The 17,925-nt window shown below is 36.5% G+C and overlaps 1 protein-coding gene across 3 annotated transcripts in view; it reads right to left on the bottom strand.

Annotated features, from left to right (window-relative positions):
- The window catches only part of LOC134800141 (homeobox protein cut), a 182,567-nt gene extending 181,385 nt beyond the window's left edge, over positions 1–1,182 (bottom strand). For 2 of the 3 annotated variants that reach the window (XM_063772609.1, XM_063772611.1), the window contains exon 1: positions 694–1,181. The gene's annotated coding sequence lies outside the window, so the exon portion shown is untranslated. Of the gene's footprint in view, positions 1–693 lie in introns of all 3 variants that reach the window. The other variant, XM_063772607.1, reaches the window with a different exon arrangement.
- Between the last annotated feature and the right edge of the window lie 16,743 nt (positions 1,183–17,925).

Below are 17,925 nucleotides of genomic sequence, written 5' to 3'. Positions count from 1 at the left end.
CGCCGCCGCGCGGCTAAAAATGCGGTAATTGAGCGAAATTATTTGGAATGATTTAAACGATTGATTTTGCTGCGACTCGGTTTGTGTTTTTATTCTGTCTTTGATTATTTGAAGTGAAGCGGTTATTATAGTATTTTTTACGGTTAATTAGTAAAACAACAGTACACAGACAGTACTAATTTGTTTTTATCGGCTTTTTGATAATATTTACACAACAAGTTTCGTTGTTTTGTAAAAATAATTTCTAGTAGGTACTTATTTATTTTTCTGATAATTATGTGTAATTCCATTTGATTCGTTTTTTTATTATTATTAATTATTCTCAATACTATAACTAATTTTAATATCACAATTTATCACTGAGGTTGATATAGTACATAACTACAAATTTTAAGTGATTGTTTGATTTAAAAGTAATTTGAAAAATATGTTTTGGATTGTTCCAATTAGAGTTTTGTTTCCGTCTTCAGATTCATTCTTATTAGATTTAGTTGCAAAATAAAATCTAACTCGAAGAATTTTGCAAAAATAATAGTAAATATTATCTTTAACTACCTAACACCTACACTTAATGCGATTTTCCGAGTCCGAGTTAAAATTATAATTGTCAATTATTTGGGTCAAAACAGAAAAATATCACAGATTTTGTACACTTCACAAGACATCACTGACAATCTACAAACTAACACTTACATCAGTGTCAAGTCAGGTGTTGTTATCACTTAGAAAATACCACCATGTGTCCACATATCACCATGTTTTATGTCAATAAAATCACAGGACAATATCGAGTCCAAAAAACAGCTGTTCTCACACTTGGTCCGTCAGAATCAAATTCAAAACACTGTTCATATACGCCCAAAAATAAAGCGTGAAAACAAAAACAACACAAAGTACACAATCGAGTTCACTTGTTTCGGCGCGAAAAAATGATAAAAAAAATTATTGGTGCACAAATTATCGACAGTTGATGATCACGATTGATTTATCGGGAGGTTCGATCCGATCAGTTGTTACGTAAGTCGCGGGCACGGCGCTGGACGTGCGCTCGCGGTCGGCGCGGGGCTCGACTGCAGTGCGATCCTTCGGCCGAGCGAAGCCCCTCCAACTGTGCGCATCTGAGGCTCACTCCTTGACGCGGCCCCGCCCAGTGGGACGCCACTCGGCAGCTAAGATGACTATCAACCTCCTTGTCCCCCTGCTCCGAAAACGGTACCTCCATCCCGCTCCCGCCCGGCGACAGAGGGGCGCGCCAATGGCATCGGTTCGCCGATTCGAGTCGAGACGATGAATCGAGATGTGTACTTAGGTATCGCTGCAAGTCCTTTTGTTGTAGTCGATAATAGGATGCGCTTTTTTTGCGGCGCGATCGACTCCTTGGACGGCCACTATTTACATTGTATCGGGATGTTTACATCCACTTAGCTCGTAAATGGGACGTTGGAAACGCTAACCACTTACTTTTTATGTTATAAAAACATCGGGACCCGCGCAAACAAAATTTCCTAACCTAAAAATGCATCTTAAATTTTTTTCTTTGGTATTTTGATACCCTTTATCTAGTCTTCAAATGCATTGTATGATTATTGATTGAATAGTAGAAATGCATCAATATTCACCTTGAAAGGAAGGAAAATGCAGGGGTAAGACGGGTAGGGTGGCTGAACGGAGGGCGCGATGTAGGTCAGTTTTTGTTTCGCTCGCGTCGATCCCGAAATTCGGTTACTAGGGTTCGCGAGCTAGGGCCCGTTATCGGGTGTCTTACCTTATTGATGAGACTTATGTAGGTTTTTAATAATTCGGTCGATTGATAGGTAAGGTTATGTTTGGGTTAATTTAATATCAGTATAATTTAATTTTTTACGAGTTAACTAGGAGTTAGTTAATTGGAGGTTAATATTAGTCTTACTTTACTCGTAAGTATTTACAAAATAAATAACTTGTTTTTATTTTTATTATGAGTCTAATTTGATTGACTTTAACTAAATTCATTAATTCTGTTCAACATAAAATATGTCTTAGCAAACGTTGTGCTTTGTTGGCGTACAGTTTTCATAATAAATGTGACTCAAAATGTTCGCATGTCATGCCGAATATTAGGTATTCGGTCGAGAGCGGGGCCGAATATTCGGTATTCGGGCAAATTCACTATTCGGGGCATCTCTAATTTTTAACATCGGGGTCCCTAAACATTATTTGAAGTCTTTGAGGACGAAGCTGTAGATATTCATAGGTATATAGCTATTTTGAAAAAAATATGGCTTGTTTCAAGAGCTCATTCTGGTCGGAATTAATAAGAAATCACAACTTGTTTCGAAATAAATAGGTACCTATGTTTATGTTAGTTTTCCATTGAGTTACGAAAATAGGTTGGTACCTACCTACCGTACTTTACCGTAACAGAGGAAGATTTTTTAGGATAGGTATAGGTATGCGGTGAAATTGCGCTTATATTGTAGTTACAGAATAGGAATAAACTATCTATTTACCAAATAGTTCATATGCCTATGCGAGCGCGACGCACTAATAAAGAAATCAAATTTTCGTTACTAAATAATTTTCTGGGTACCTGTACCTTATAACGATTTAAAATTTTCTTGTAGGTAGTTTGGTAAGTTTGAATAGCTTCTTATATTCATACCTAAATATTACGGAAATTCAATCTGGGAAAAAAAACTTAATTTTCCGTTAAATTATTCGCGTTTGGAACTCAAAGGAAGATAATGACACGTAGTAAAATTGCGCTTAGTACAGATTACAATTCCAACTTTTTTTAGATCCTGAAAAACGAAAACAATTCACAGTTACCTATCTAACACAGAACAATCTATATAAACATTCTAAACGATACACACATTAAATACAAATAACAAATAAATGAATCAAGTCACAATACAAAATTAAATAAAACAAACAAGGCAACGTTTAGTTTTCTCCACGAAAACGCCGCAGTTTCCCGCCGCTCCGCAACAGAGGGCGCTGTGTGTCGCTTTTCTCGTTTTTCCGCCGTTTTCCAGCGTTAGGCCGCTACTGGGGTTCGGGTAGAAGGGCCGGGTGTGTTTCCGAGTGCCGCGAGTAGCGGCTATAGTTGAACCAAGCTTACTTAATGCATGGCTTTTGCAATGACAAAGTGTGACAATGTCAACATTAATGTCAAATTTCTATGAAAATTTGTTAGATGGGCTTTAGAATGATAGGTATGTGGAGATTTGTAAACGAATCACGTCATCGTCATAATTAGGTAGACGTTTGACGTTTAAAATAACACTTGCACTTGCTATCAAAATCGTTGCAGACTTTGGTCTAACTCTATTAGCTATCCTATTCATTCGGATTTAATTTAGGTTGGTACAGTCACCTGCAATAATATGTTACACAACAAAGGCCGCAAAAATATCTGACACGATCTTTTATTTGTCGGTAGAACCATAAGAGCGTGTCACATATTTTTGCGGCCTTCGGAGAGTAACATATTATTGCAGATGACTGCACCTACTGTTGGTAAATACATTATAGGTGTAGGTAAATACATTGATGTGAAATATTCATGTTACGTAAATGCATGTGCAATGTATTTTTTATGATTAGGCAAACGGGCAGACGAATCGCCTGATGGTAAGCAATTACCGTCACCCATGGATACCTGCTACACCTAAGGCGTTGCAAATGCGTTGGCGGTATTTAAGATATGAGTACGCTCTTTTCTTTACTTTCTTGAGTGTTTGTTGGTCGTATCCAACCAACCAATAATTACCAATAAATGATGTCTATGTATCGGTCCGGAAAAACCGCGGGCGACAACTGTGGAAATGAAGAGCGACAATTATTTTTTCGAGCCCTTATTTTTAAATTAACTGAAACATTGATAACGGGGTTTGCTGATCATTGGTGTACAGTCACCTGCAATAATATATTACTCTTTGAAGGCCGCAAAAATATGTGACACTATCGATAGTGGCGCGATCGAAGCTGGAACACCCTCAGCGTGTAGCCGGTCTTCTGGTGTACGTACTCCACCACTTCAGCAGCCGTGGCGGTGGATAAAAAGAGTAGGTTATATAGAGTTAGACCAAGAGAAATCTGCAACGATTTTGATAGCAGTAGCACACGCAGTGCAAGAGTTATACGTCATAATTTCATAGAAGTTTGACGTTTAAAATAACACTTACCCTGCGTGTGTTATCAAAATTGTTGCAGACTTGTCTTGGTCTAACTCTAGTTATTTCAGCATGTCGTTTTAGTAGAGAGTATTACTTCGATTGTATGGCGGCGGCAAAGTTTTCCTGACTCGAAATCATGGTGGCATTCTATAAAAGTTTACATGACTCCAGAAGTGGACACTTATGATGTTTTTTTTAAAGATGAAGTCAGAGCACAGTAGCATAGACAACAGTAACTTTAATCGCAATAATTTGGTCTCAAAACAAACGGCGAAAGTCGCCATTATGCGCGGGAGTCGATCGGCGGGCAATTATTGCGCACGCAACGCCGTGACGTCACTAATGTGGCTCAAGTTATGAGCGGTAGCGATTTTAAATGTTGTCCTGTGGTGACATGGTGTTATTGGTGTTGGGGCAACTTTTAAAGCACACAGTCAGTTATCTGCTGACGAAACTATACCTACGTTAGACTCAGCTATAGTGAGGGTAATGACACAGTGGACCGACGCCTCTGTGATGTGGGCATAAATGCTGACACCCACAAGAACACAGTAGGGTTGTCACAGACTTTTACACAACTTCCAAAAAATTACAAACATTTCAAATAAAACACGCTAGCCATGTATACATAATACTGAGCTACTAATAATGGCGATGTATGCAGCTCGGGTGCGCGCAACCCACCCCTTGCCCCTCGCACCCGCCGATTGCCCTGTGTAGACGGGTCGAATTACTGTATTGTTTTATAGACTGTAGTAATGATATCTGCATCTAACTTCTACTTTTTGGTACGTCCCGTTTGTCAGTTGAGTAAGGTGTGCGCTTTTCTTGTTGACTTTATAGCAATAGCTTTAAGTTCATAACTTGCGACGCCTCATAATTGCCCTATAGTCTGTTGGCAAATTTTAATATTTGAATAGTAATCGCGGTCTTGGGCAAGGCGAGATAATGGCAGTTTTCTTTAGTTTCACAACGAATCTGTAATTATACCTGTAACAAAAGATGTTAGTCACTGACATCTGAATAGTCGCCATCATTATCTAGGACATGAATACCGGGATTCCGGATACCCGAAATATCGGAATTTCGGACCGATTTTTAACCCCCGAGGGAAAAAGAGCAACTAAGGTAAACATACTGCTGCTAGACGCGGTCCCAGTACATGTCATCTTGAAACTTAAGTCATTGTCAATAGAGGTGACAGCAAGGTGTCATCTATTGGGCATTAGCATGTCGAGCACTGGTACGTTTAGCTTATGTGTGAGTGATATACGCATAGACAGAGATGTCTGTGCGTCTATCTGTGGCAACTAGCTCTTTTTTATTTAAAATGGCTACATTATATCAAAATCGATTCATTGCGTTGGTTTGTTTTTTTTTAATGTTGATACGATATTGCAATACCGGAATTGAAGATGACCAATATCGAAATAACGGAATTCCGGTATTGTTTTTTTTGGTCGTTTTATAAAAAATATATATAATATCTGCAACTGAAACTGTTGGTTATTGTGAATATTTATTCAGACCTAAAATCATTTTTTACTAATTACAATTGATAAGCTCAGGACCGGGATAAGTGGCGTACACGAAGAAAGGCCTATGCTCAGCAAAGGGTGACTGAAGGCTAAAATGATGATGATGATATGTATAGGTAGGTGCTTTTGACTTTCATGCCTAGATTCCAGTAACTACAGCCAAATTTTTTTTATTGTTTGTTATTAAATTGAACTGTTTTGTATTGTGTTTAATTTAGCATTTTCTAAAATCACAGCTATAAAGGCTGATGAGTCATCGCAGGAAGGGAACAAAAGCCGAAGGCAAACATTAGTAAAGGGGCGTCTTTTTCTTGAATATTAAAAACATCTGTTCCGATCCCTCCGATGTCTCCCACGCAATAGAAGGGTTAACGAGAGATCTGTGTGGATACGCTCTTATTTTTGGTACCTAATGAGAATCTCTAGGATCATATACGTTCTAATTCTACATACCTATGCGAAAGTTTTTACTACGTGGACCAAGTCACAATTTTTTTGCAATAAATGGATGATAATAATTCCACGCCTTGGGCGAAATTCGAATATGTGGCACCTGTAGGGGATGTAAATTCCGGAAAAAATCAGATGCTTTTTCGGGAATTTTACAAACTTTCGTTTTTTCAGTTTGATTCAGAAATATTTAATAAGTCATACACAATGCCATTGATGAGTGATGACAGTGTCAAAGTCAATACAATGCCTGAAACTAACACATTAGACGTGATAGTTCAAGTTAAGTTGGTGCATAGTGAAGTTAGGTAAGCCGGACTCTGAAGGCCCCTGTACACAATGGGCCAGCGTTGGCCACTCTGGGGGACGCATTTATGCGTTAGAGGGAGCAAGTGATATTGCTACCTCATTCTACCGCATAGCTACGTCCCTTGGACTGGCTGGCGCTGGCCCATTGTATACAGGGGCCTAAATATAATATAAAATAAAGTCTTATCCACATTACGCTGTCATCAAAAATCGGAAAGTGAGAGCGACGTGAAAAAAATTAAAAAAACGGTTTCTTATGCAAATCTCTGTCGAATATTTATCCCCGATCCGACACGCCGAGTGTTGCCGATTCATTATTAATTGTTTGATTAATTAATAATCTTTTCGCGATTTTGAAAAAAAGTTAATTAAACGTATTCATTGGAAGGGTTTTTTTCAATGGAATTCGTTAGGAGATTTTTAATTCTGGCAACGTTTTTTGAGTTTTCTATTGAGTAGCAAATTGTTTTTTTTTAAGTCAATTGTGATTTTTTGCAATGTCGGTTTATCTCAAAATCAGAGATGGTGTCATTTTAAAAATCACATTACAAGTAAACATTTAAACATACAATTTATTAAAAAAAGATTTTTAGGATCGATCGGTTTTTGTAAGTTTTGTAACTTAAGTAATAAATAGTGTTATATCCTAACTTATTTTTAACTTCATAGCTCTAATTCTACTTTTAATGTATTAATTTTATAATTTTGTATATATCTATAGCTTAAGCTTTATTACTTAAATTACATAAGTTGGGAAAACCGTGTTTCGCTTAACCATATTACGCCTTTTACTTTTTAGCCATAGATCCTAAGGGTCCTATATTTTTGAACTTAAGACCTCTAATAGCCAAATGTTAACCCTTTCTCATACTTCCTGAACTCGACCCTTCGTCTGTATGTTCGCACGTGTCTCCCAAACTATTGTAGTCATTATTCCCTTTACGACGCAAAGGGTGACGTCTAAAGACGTCATTGTGCTTGTAAAAGGTTACTTTTAAGGGTTGTACTTTTAAGTATAAGTAGTTGATGTATTAAACATTGTAACTATTGGGAGTTTAGTGAAATCTAAGCAGGTTCTGACGCCTTATAATCAGCTTATAGATATATATCTACAGATATTTAAGAGTAGGTATAAATTTAAAATATATATGGGATATATTTTTGAATATGATTTGTGCACCCATATTTTTACACTTGACTGTATCTGTATCTATTGTAATGGATGTTGGTAAGTGTTAGACGGTTGTTACGGAACCCTAAAAATGCGAAAGAGCGCGGTTCAATAATCCATGGCGGGCAACATCTTGAATCTTTGATATTCGTGATAACGCGCAGAGTAGACGCGTACAGAGACTACAGAGTATGACTATTTCTATAAACATAATTTATTTAAAAACACGTATTTCATGTTTATATTCACATAAAACAAAGACTTAAAAATAGTGATAGTTTACATGTGCCTGAACTAGGATTCCCTGCGTTTCAGGCGTTCTATAGAAGTATAGATATAGAGAATGTGTCGCTTATCACTTATACTCCTAAGCGCCACTTGCACCATCCCACTCACCCGGGGTTAACCCGTGAAACCGTTAAACCAGTGTCAAATTGTACTGGAAACCATGGTAATTCCAGGTTTAACCGGTTAACCCCGGGTTAGTGGGATGATACAAGTGGCGCTTATACTTCTTATTCCAGACCGTTGGATTTTTATCGCCTGTAACTTTCGCACTTACATACTTGTTAGAACGTGACAGGCATGGTGACAGCCGTGGTGACAGGCGATAAAAATGCGACCATGCTGCCACCGATAACATTAGACTAGAAGATCACAGAGTCAGAGGTAAATAAACCTCACCTATCTGTGAAGGCAGCGAAAAACTTAATCTAATGTGAACAAAAATATTATTAAAGCAAATTGTAGACAGTGACAGTAATGACACCTGGACTATAACCGCGAAAATTGAAGTTCGCAAATTGCGGGCATCTTTCTCTGTCACTCTTATTACGCCTTTACGGAGTAAAAGAGAAAGATCCCCGCAATTTGCTAATTTCGTAGTTGACCTTAGGAGTTTTATACGGAAGCGTCTATTTTGATACTGACATAACCGATCCATAATCATAAATCTTTGACATACTCAAATTAAACAAAAGCGGTATCATGGTCGCATTTTTATCACCTGTCATGCCATGCGTCACTTTCACACTTACATATTTTGTTAGAACGGGACAGGCTTGGTGACAAATGATAAAGAGCCGACCATCTTAAGCCCTACTGGCTGATAGATTTATGTTACTGAAATGTTGAATGTTCATGTCAAATTATTGAAAATGAGAGCGTACCTACCTAACGTCGATTGTATGGCGACGGCTAGTTCGTCTCTTAAGTCGTAGTTTGCAATTAGTTTGACATACATTTTTTTTATCACCCCGCCCGCCTCTGTGCCTCTCTACTCTATCACCTATTATCGAAATGCACATCGCGGTTTCGTAAGGGTTGAACATTCTAAGCCGCCCACGCTATCTCTGCTACCACCAACACCTCTAACACTTCGCTTTAAAGTTGAGATTAGAAAAGCAAAGTGTGTTACTAAAGTTGCAGTTCGATATTTATGATGCCATAGCTATTTGCATTACCGAAATTGTACTTTTGTACATTTGTAGTATTGTATGGGTTTGTATGGATTTAGGGGGATTACAGTCTTGGTTATTGGGACGATTTCAATTTTTGTAAGGAGTTTCGATACTTGGAGTTGTCGTAAGTAACACAAATGAGTTGTGTTTGTGTTGTCAATTTAACAGTGTAATAATATTTACATGACATCACAGAATAAATAATAGTACTAGGTACAGAAGATTCACTCTTTAACAAAACGTGTCTGTTACGATTAGGACAGATATGACCGCTAGTTGGTGCGAGCGTCACGCGCGGCCTATGGCTAGCCACCAAAATTGGTGTGGGACGGATGTACTTGTAGCTACTTGTTGCGACGCGACGAAATCACGGAGTGAGCTATTTATGACATGGCTAATGCCTTTAGCGCTTGGCATGTTTTCTACGGGGCCAGAAGAACTGAGTAACTTTTCATTTAGAAGAAATGAAATACAATATAAACATGCATAGCAGTAAGCCTATAAGTGATCAAAACGCCCTCATAGCTGAGTCATTGTTTTAGTCATTAGTTAATCAACGTCATTATATTCTTCAAAAAAATGCCCTCAATGTGGTTTTAATGTGAAATTAAAGTTTAGGGCTACGAAATGTCAGAGGTGGCATAAAAAAATCATGTTTGGAGCTCTAGTTATGTAAATAAGTTGGTGAAAATCGGTTTTACAAATCAGTTACACTTTTATTAATTTTTAAAAAACAAAATTATTTACCGAGCCAAACCATCCAGTAAATGAATAAATATTATGGGATAATCTTACACAAATCGACCTAGACCTGTGGGTCTCAATAAGTAAGCTCAATAAGGCTTATGTTGTGGGTACTAGACGTTATATTAATAGATAGATATTGATAAAACTAAAATATACAGAAATGATCCATAACTCAGGAATAATAAACACACAAATAAATGCCCTTACCAGGATTCGATCCCGGGACTTCCAGCTTCATAGGCAAAGTCGCTGCAGTCAGCTAGGAGGCCGTTCTAAAGTAAAACGTAATAATAATGAAAATTTGCCGATTGTTGGTGTCGATGTCGCCCAAGTAAATCATATGCGAAAAATTGGTTGGCAAGTGAAATTCTGACAATTTAACTTCGGCGAAAATAATATAATAAGAATATTGTATATAATAAGAATATGTTTTATTGATATTAAAAGTTATTCTTATTTAGAACACCTTACTTCTTTGCAATAAAGTTTACGTATGTTCACGTACAGTCCCCATCAGATATATATCGGCGCGGCCAAGTTGCTCACAAATATCTGAACATGCCTGTATTGTCAAGGCGTTAGAGTGCGATTTCAGATATTTTTGAGCGCCTCGGCCGCTCCGATATATTTGATGGTGACTGTAGTCAACAGAGCTTGGCGACGGCGACGGGTCTACGAGTTACTACGGCTACGTTCACGAATGCAACAATTAACGCATGATGATGCGGGCCCTGTGTCGATGCACTCAATGCAACTTGCAAGATGCACTCTATGTTTTAAACAATGTCGTTTGATTTTTGTTCAAATTGCTATTGTTCCTAAAATTGGATAAGTAGTCAATTATATGGGTTGAAATTGGGAATAAATTTGAGTGATCCAAATAAACCATGACGACTTCTTCAAGGCGACATATTTAGATGGTGGAGGCTTTAGCCGGCCCCCCACCACGATCAGTTTCCCGTGTAGCAACTTACCTTCAAAAATGGGTACTGTTTAAATAATCAGCAAAAAAAAAACTAACCTAACCTAACCTAACCTTAAAAACGAATTGCTTAGCAAAAAAAAACCTACCTAAGAAGACGAAGAGATCCCTTATAAGTTCGCCTTTGTACCTTTATTTCTGTAAATAATATGTAAACCTGTGTTAGTGCGCAAAAAAGTGATTACTCCTCCTACTAATTGCCCATTCAAATTCAATCAAATCTAAAAATATTAAAAAAATGGCTATAAATAAAATTGTAACATACACCTCTATGCCACCTTCTAGATAATATAATATGATTTTAAATTTTAATACCGTTACAAAAGCGGTAATGAGCACATAAGCACATACGAACATTACGAACATAAGTACATTAACTAAATTTATTTAATTAGAAAATAGTACCTACTAACAAATTGTAACAGTTGCATATTTTCTGTGAATCTTTCTTTCTGTAAGTTGTTTCCCAATATTTCAACTAATTTTTCGACTTCCTGGTGGTACCAGATTGAGCTGAAATTATGTTTGTGATCTATAAAATTATCTTTATTAGTAATAGATAGATCTATGTTTGAAGAAAAGTACAGTCAGCGATAAAAGCGTTATAAACATTTTTTTAACAGTACCTACGTCAGTAAGACGCCGACATATTTTCAATACAATGAACAAGAAAAGTGTCAACCAACCCGATCTTCAGCTACCGTCGGCCATATTTAACCACATTGTCTCACTTCCTCGGCAGATGTCTTTCACATTCAAATCACACCTTATTATATTTAGATCATGTTTTTTGTGACACCTCTTTGTTACCACTACCTTCATAAGACATCATCAACCAGTATAACATGACCTTTAGATCAATAGTAACTGCTAGGGATGATAGCTCAAGCTGATAATGGTTTTTGAGATTTAAAGCTATTGGTAATGTAAAGATCTAAGTGAGACGACAGATTTTTTGTTACGTCACTGTGATAGAGACCATTGTCATGAAGTTTTGGATTGAAAATTAGGTTTAATAGTTTTTGTTTGGAATATTTATTAATATGGCATGGACATGTCTTTTTTGCATAATTTTGTCCGGCATAGTTTTTGTAATGTATGTACATATATATATTTGTCTACACTATGGTTGGACTTTGATAATACATATATGAATTATTGTATTATTGTCCAATAAGGAATTATTATTTATGTCTAAAAAACTACCGTGAAATTGGTTATAACCATATATGTACTTTAGCATTAACGATATTTGTTGAACTAGTATAATAGTCAAGTTAAGACGCACGGGGGAACTGACATCATTTAGATGTCGATTTGATGTCACAATGGAAGTTTGAATTAACCTTCTACTTACAATTACATTCGTTAAATAACGATAGAGAAATATTTATAATACATACTCTTAAATCTTATAGTTTGGTTACCTATACGTATAACTCATAAATCGTATGTACCGTTTTTGGTTAGAACAGTTAAGTAATTATTACATATAACTAACACCTTTACCAAAATCCTCATAGATACAATCCTCTTTATCACAAATGACCAAACGAATCTCAGACATCTCTAGTTAACCCTAAAAAAATGATGCAACCCATTGACAAGCATTAAAAGGGTTAAAAATGAAAGTGCAGGCCCCTCGTCCACATTATCATACGAGCTTGTACACCTTGTCGTACATTAATGATAAAAGGACGTAACTCTGACCAACTGTCGTAAATATCCGCCATTTTGGAACGGCGCTGTTCGAAATTTGAATTTCTTATTCACCTTTTTTTAGAAATCGAAAGTGTGTGCGCGATGTTATTTGTTCCTGGCCTTTTTTTGTGAGATTGATAATTTTTGATAAAGTAAATGTGTGACATAAATGTTTATAAATGTTAAAGGTGGATAACGTTTTACACTCTAATTTCCAAGATGTGCAAGAAAGAATGTATAGTGCGACATAAAATAGTAAAAATTAATTACAATGCATGGAACTAACAAAAAATCCATACTAAATTATTGCCATGTGCATTTTACGTCAAAAATGTGACAGTTACGTAGGAAGTAGCGAAACCACAATTTTTTACAATTTCTTGTCGGACTTTAAGGGAGGTTTTATTTATACCAAAAAAATGATATCTTATTTTTTTTAATAGATTAGGTAACTATATAGAAGTGAGTTCAAAATTTACCTTACGTGTATTATGGCGCTAGAGACTCAACTGTACGTCTACCATCAGTTTTTACATTGACATATACGCTCACGTCTACGTAAATTACTTTCTATGCATCTCGCTCGTACTCGCATATTAGTGCAAGCGAGATGTACAGAAAGTAAATTACGTAGACGTGAGCGTTATGTCAATGTCAAAACTGATGGTAGAGGCTCTGGTGCTGCCCGCAGCATGACAACGTTAAATATTGTAATGCCGCGCAAGAGATTGGAGTTTGACATATTGCATTTTATTACAGACAATCAGAACTTCTGGTGGCCATCACTACTTTTTTTTTAGCGGAAGATTATGTATTGGGTAATATTCAAAGCTGCAGGCTTCCCATAAACAAAGTAGTAATAATAAAACGATCAATTTTATGAAAACGAAAGTACCCGTCTCTAAAGCTTATCATATTCAAAATACCATTCAAATCGACACAACGCGATCTGAACCCAAAGCCCGTCAAAAATAATTTATTATCTATCAAAAAATAATTGTTATAATTACTTATGCAAGAGCGCGCTATCTCCCCTAGTTATTTTTTATTATTATTTAAATTCAGTAATGACTAACGCTTTTGTCGCTGGGTGTACCCGTGTTCGAACTATCATTGCTTTGTGTAGATTTATTATAAGGTTTACGCTTGACCTCTGATGTTATGCACTCGGCTGTAGAGAACTTATTATGGATTCTTCGGATTTCGCATAATTTTATTTTACGCGGATATTACTTATATATTTTGTTCCACTAATTCACTTACTTACAATTATAATTAAGTATACATAGAATTTTGTGATAGTTTAAATAATAATAAATTCTCCGGTTTTATAATAATTTATATGACACTTTGAAGAACTTATTTTGTAATACGTGTTGTTTTTGTATAATTATGTATAAACTCGTTTATTTTTGTTAATAGTCCCAATATAGGTATATCGTTTTTAAAAATGTTTTTCCTTGCATACTACATATCTTTCCAATAATTTTGTATTTCGGTGTAATCTCGGTGTTTCAAAGAACTGAATGACGTAAAATGCTATTTTTATAGTTTTTAGGGTTCCGTACCCAAAGGGTAAAACGGGACCCTATTACTAAGACTTCGCTGTCCGTCCGTCCGTCCGTCCGTCCGTCCGTCTGTCACCAGGCTGTATCTCACGAACCGTGATAGCTAGACAGTTGAAATTTTCACAGATGATGTATTTCTGTTGCCGCTATAACAACAAATACTAAAAACAGAATAAAATAAAGATTTAAATGGGGCTCCCATACAACAAACGTGATTTTTGACCAAAGTTAAGCAACGTCGGGAGTGGTCAGTATTTGGATGGCTGACCGTTTTTTTTTTTTTGCTTTTTTTTTTTGTTTTTTTTTTGCATTATGGTACGGAACCCTTCGTGCGCGAGTCCGACTCGCACTTGCCCGGTTTTTTTTGTAAGCAACGATGTGTTGATTTTAATAGAAAAAACAAAACTGACATTCCATTTTCAACCGGGTCTTTCATAACCAAAATTTATTATGACAAGCTAAGCAAACACCGTTTCTATAAGAACCGAAATTCTAAAATCGAACGCGTGTTCCAATACCAACGTTCATTGTTTAAATATTTGAATGTTCCATTTTTGAATGTGATCCATCTTTTATGGTTACGTCAAAAATAACTATTTTGCATATGAACGGAACTTTGGAACATTGTTTGATTATTTGGTTTTATGCTCTATGGTTGTTTTTTTTTTATAAATTGGGGTAGCGAGGCAAAGTCAATAGCACTTTTATGCCTGTACCTTTTATGTGATGATCTATAAAATAGGATCGGAATTGTAAAGGGTTATGATGAACTAGGGGAGCTTTTAAGATGTTCAAGATGTTAGTGACATGAACTGTTCTTAGAAGATAGAGATCTAAATACATAATTATAAATATTAATATAGTTACAACTATGTATATCTTGTCAGTAGAAAAAGGCGCGAAATTCAAATTTTCTATGAGACGATATCCCTTCGCGCCTACATTTTTCATGCCGCCTTTTTCTACTGACAAAATCTGCTTGACCAACTTTAAATACGTAATTATAAATATTATTGTAGGTACAACTATGTATTTCAAAAATACCATTCCAAATAAAGAATGACTCAATATTTTGAGGCACTAAGTCCGCCAATTCAATTAAAAAAAAGTAAAATGCAATTACATAAACAAAGAAGAAAAGATAAAGAAAAAAAGTAAATAATTACATAGGTATTTGTATAGATGGTCAAGCAGATCTTGTCAGTAAAAAAAGGCGGCAAATTAGAAAAATGTAGGCGCGAAGGGATATCATGTCATAGAAAATTTAAATTTCGCGCCTTTTTCTACTAACAAGATTTGCTTGACCATCTATATATCATGTTCTTTTTCATATTGGTGAGCAATAAAGAATATTTGTATTGTATTGTATTTAATGTTAGATAATGTTTAGTAGGACTTTGTAGAAGGTAGTCTGAAGTACAGAAGTCTGTGTAGCGAATGTAGAGAGTATTATAGAAAAGAACAACCCGACAACTACAAGTCATACACATACAAAAACATTTCCCAAACTGAAACGGAGACGCGTCGCACGCGCACGCCCTTCGCTTTAAGTTCGAAAAATCTTGCCATTTTGCCAACGTAACCAATGTAACCATAAAAAACCGGCCAAGTGCGAGTCGGACTCGCGTTCCAAGGGTTCCGTATATTACACAATTTTTAACAATCAGTGCCGGATTAAGATATGTTGATGCCCTAAGGATTTCTAGGTGCCCCCTCTCCCTCGGGTCATCAAGATTACATTGATTTTTTGGTAAATTGAGAGAAGTTCATTGCCGCGTTACAGCTTGTACAGTTCATTGCTCAGTCACATTATTTTATCACGAAAATTGACAGTGCCGCAGCAGTAATGTTGCAACAGAGTACCTAATGCTGTTGCAGTCGCCACCCGAATGTCACCTTTATCATAGCTTAGAAAGTAATAGAAACGCGAGCGAAGCGAGCGCGGAAATTTTTCGATATAAAAACGCAATATGATAGACAGTTGTAAATTTTTACTTTTAGTATGGAAATCAGTCACATCATTTTATCACGGAAGTTGACAGTACTGCAGCAGTAACGTTGCAACAGAGTAATGTTGCTGCAGTCGCCACCCGAATGTCACCTTTATCATACCTTATAAGTTATTGAAAACGCGAGCGAAGCGAGCGCGAAAATTTTTCGATATACAATCGCAATTTTACTTTTAGTCCCAACCAGGCGCGAATCCAGGATTTCATACAGAGAAGGGATGGGACAGTTTTCTATCAGCCTAGCTTCGCATAGGGCTCGATATTTCTTAGGCTTCGATATTCGAGGTTGTTTTCATGCATAAAATATGCAAGAAAGCAGAGCTTGGAATTGAATTGGCGAAGTGTGAGAAAGGCAGTAGGCCTAGCTGCGAAAGAGGAAAGCTTGGATTTGGATCCACGCCCAAGTGTAATTAAGGCAGAAGGCCTCGCATAAGACCTAACGCCGAACCGCAAAAGAGTGGGTTGAAATCGAATCTATGCATGTAATCACGACTCTTCTACTGCTACCGATTGTTTCCCAAAGAATTACGCGTCATTATTTTTGCAAATTAGTTTTTGGACAGCTAAAAAAAATCGTGTGGTAAAAACGATGTGTCTGTCCCTAATTTTAAAATTTGTTCACCTTTTTCAACCTGGCATTTTGGTGCCCCTCCTGAACGTGGTGCCCTAAGCACGTGCTTGTTTTGCTTATTGGTTACAAAGTCTTTATTAATTCAACCATTAAAGTCGACGAGTATAAAAAACTTTAAGCTAGCTCTCAATTTAACATTTTTTTTAAACATTATTTTTAATTTGACCTTACAATTACTCGTAAGTAGGTAAGACCGTTAAATATTTAAAATGATTATCTTATCAGAAAATTATCACCAATTACTCTAAGAAAACTACTACTCTAAGTAATCCGGCACTGTTAACAATGTATTTTTTATGTGAAACGTGAGTGAAATCTCTTTAAAAAATCCGTAGAGGTCGGATTAAAAACTGTAATTAAGTCCGACTCACGCTTGACTGTACATTTCTAATAGGTTTTCCTGTCATCTATAGGTATAGACCTATTTTATGTATCTTTTTCAAAATTTTAGACCTAGTAGTTTCGGAGATAAGGGGGGGGGGAATGGTCATTTTTTGCCTATTTTCTTGAATAACTTCTAAACTGTTGATTCGAAAATTATAAAAAAAAATTATTTGAAATCCTTACAATAAGCTCTTTCATTTGATATGTAACATGATATAGTTTGAAAATATTTTTTTTTTCATTTTTTCATTTACCCCCCAAAAGTGGCCCCCATGTTTAAAATTCATTTGTTTACGTTACATGTCCGTATTCGGGTCACAAACTTACATATGTGTACCAAATTTCAACTTGATTGGTCCAGTAGTTCCGGAGAAAATCGGCTGTGACAGACGGACAGACAGACAGACAGACAGACAGACAGACAGACAGACGCACGAGTGATCCTATAAGGGTTCCGTTTTTTCCTTTTGAGGTACGGAACCCTAAAAAACCGGCCAAGTGCGACTCGGACTCGCGCACGGAGGGTGCCGTACCATTACGCAAAAAACGGCAATAAAATCACGTTTAATGTATGGGATCCCCACTTAAATATTTATTATATTCTGTTTTTAATATTTGTTGTTATAGCGGCAACAGAAATACATCATCTGTGAAAATTTCAACTGCCTAGCTACCACGATTCATGAGATACAGCCTGGTGACGGACAGACGAACAGACGGACAGCGGAGTCTTAGTAATAGGGTCCCGTTTTTACCGTTTGGGTATGGAACCCTAAAAAAGCACTTGATAGAAGTTTGAAACCACTTTAATTCGC

Source organism: Cydia splendana, chromosome 19 (assembly GCF_910591565.1).
Source record: "Cydia splendana chromosome 19, ilCydSple1.2, whole genome shotgun sequence".
Lineage (NCBI taxonomy): Eukaryota > Metazoa > Arthropoda > Insecta > Lepidoptera > Tortricidae > Cydia > Cydia splendana.
Note: the sequence above shows the minus strand (reverse complement) of the source record. Positions and strands in the feature narration are given on the sequence as shown.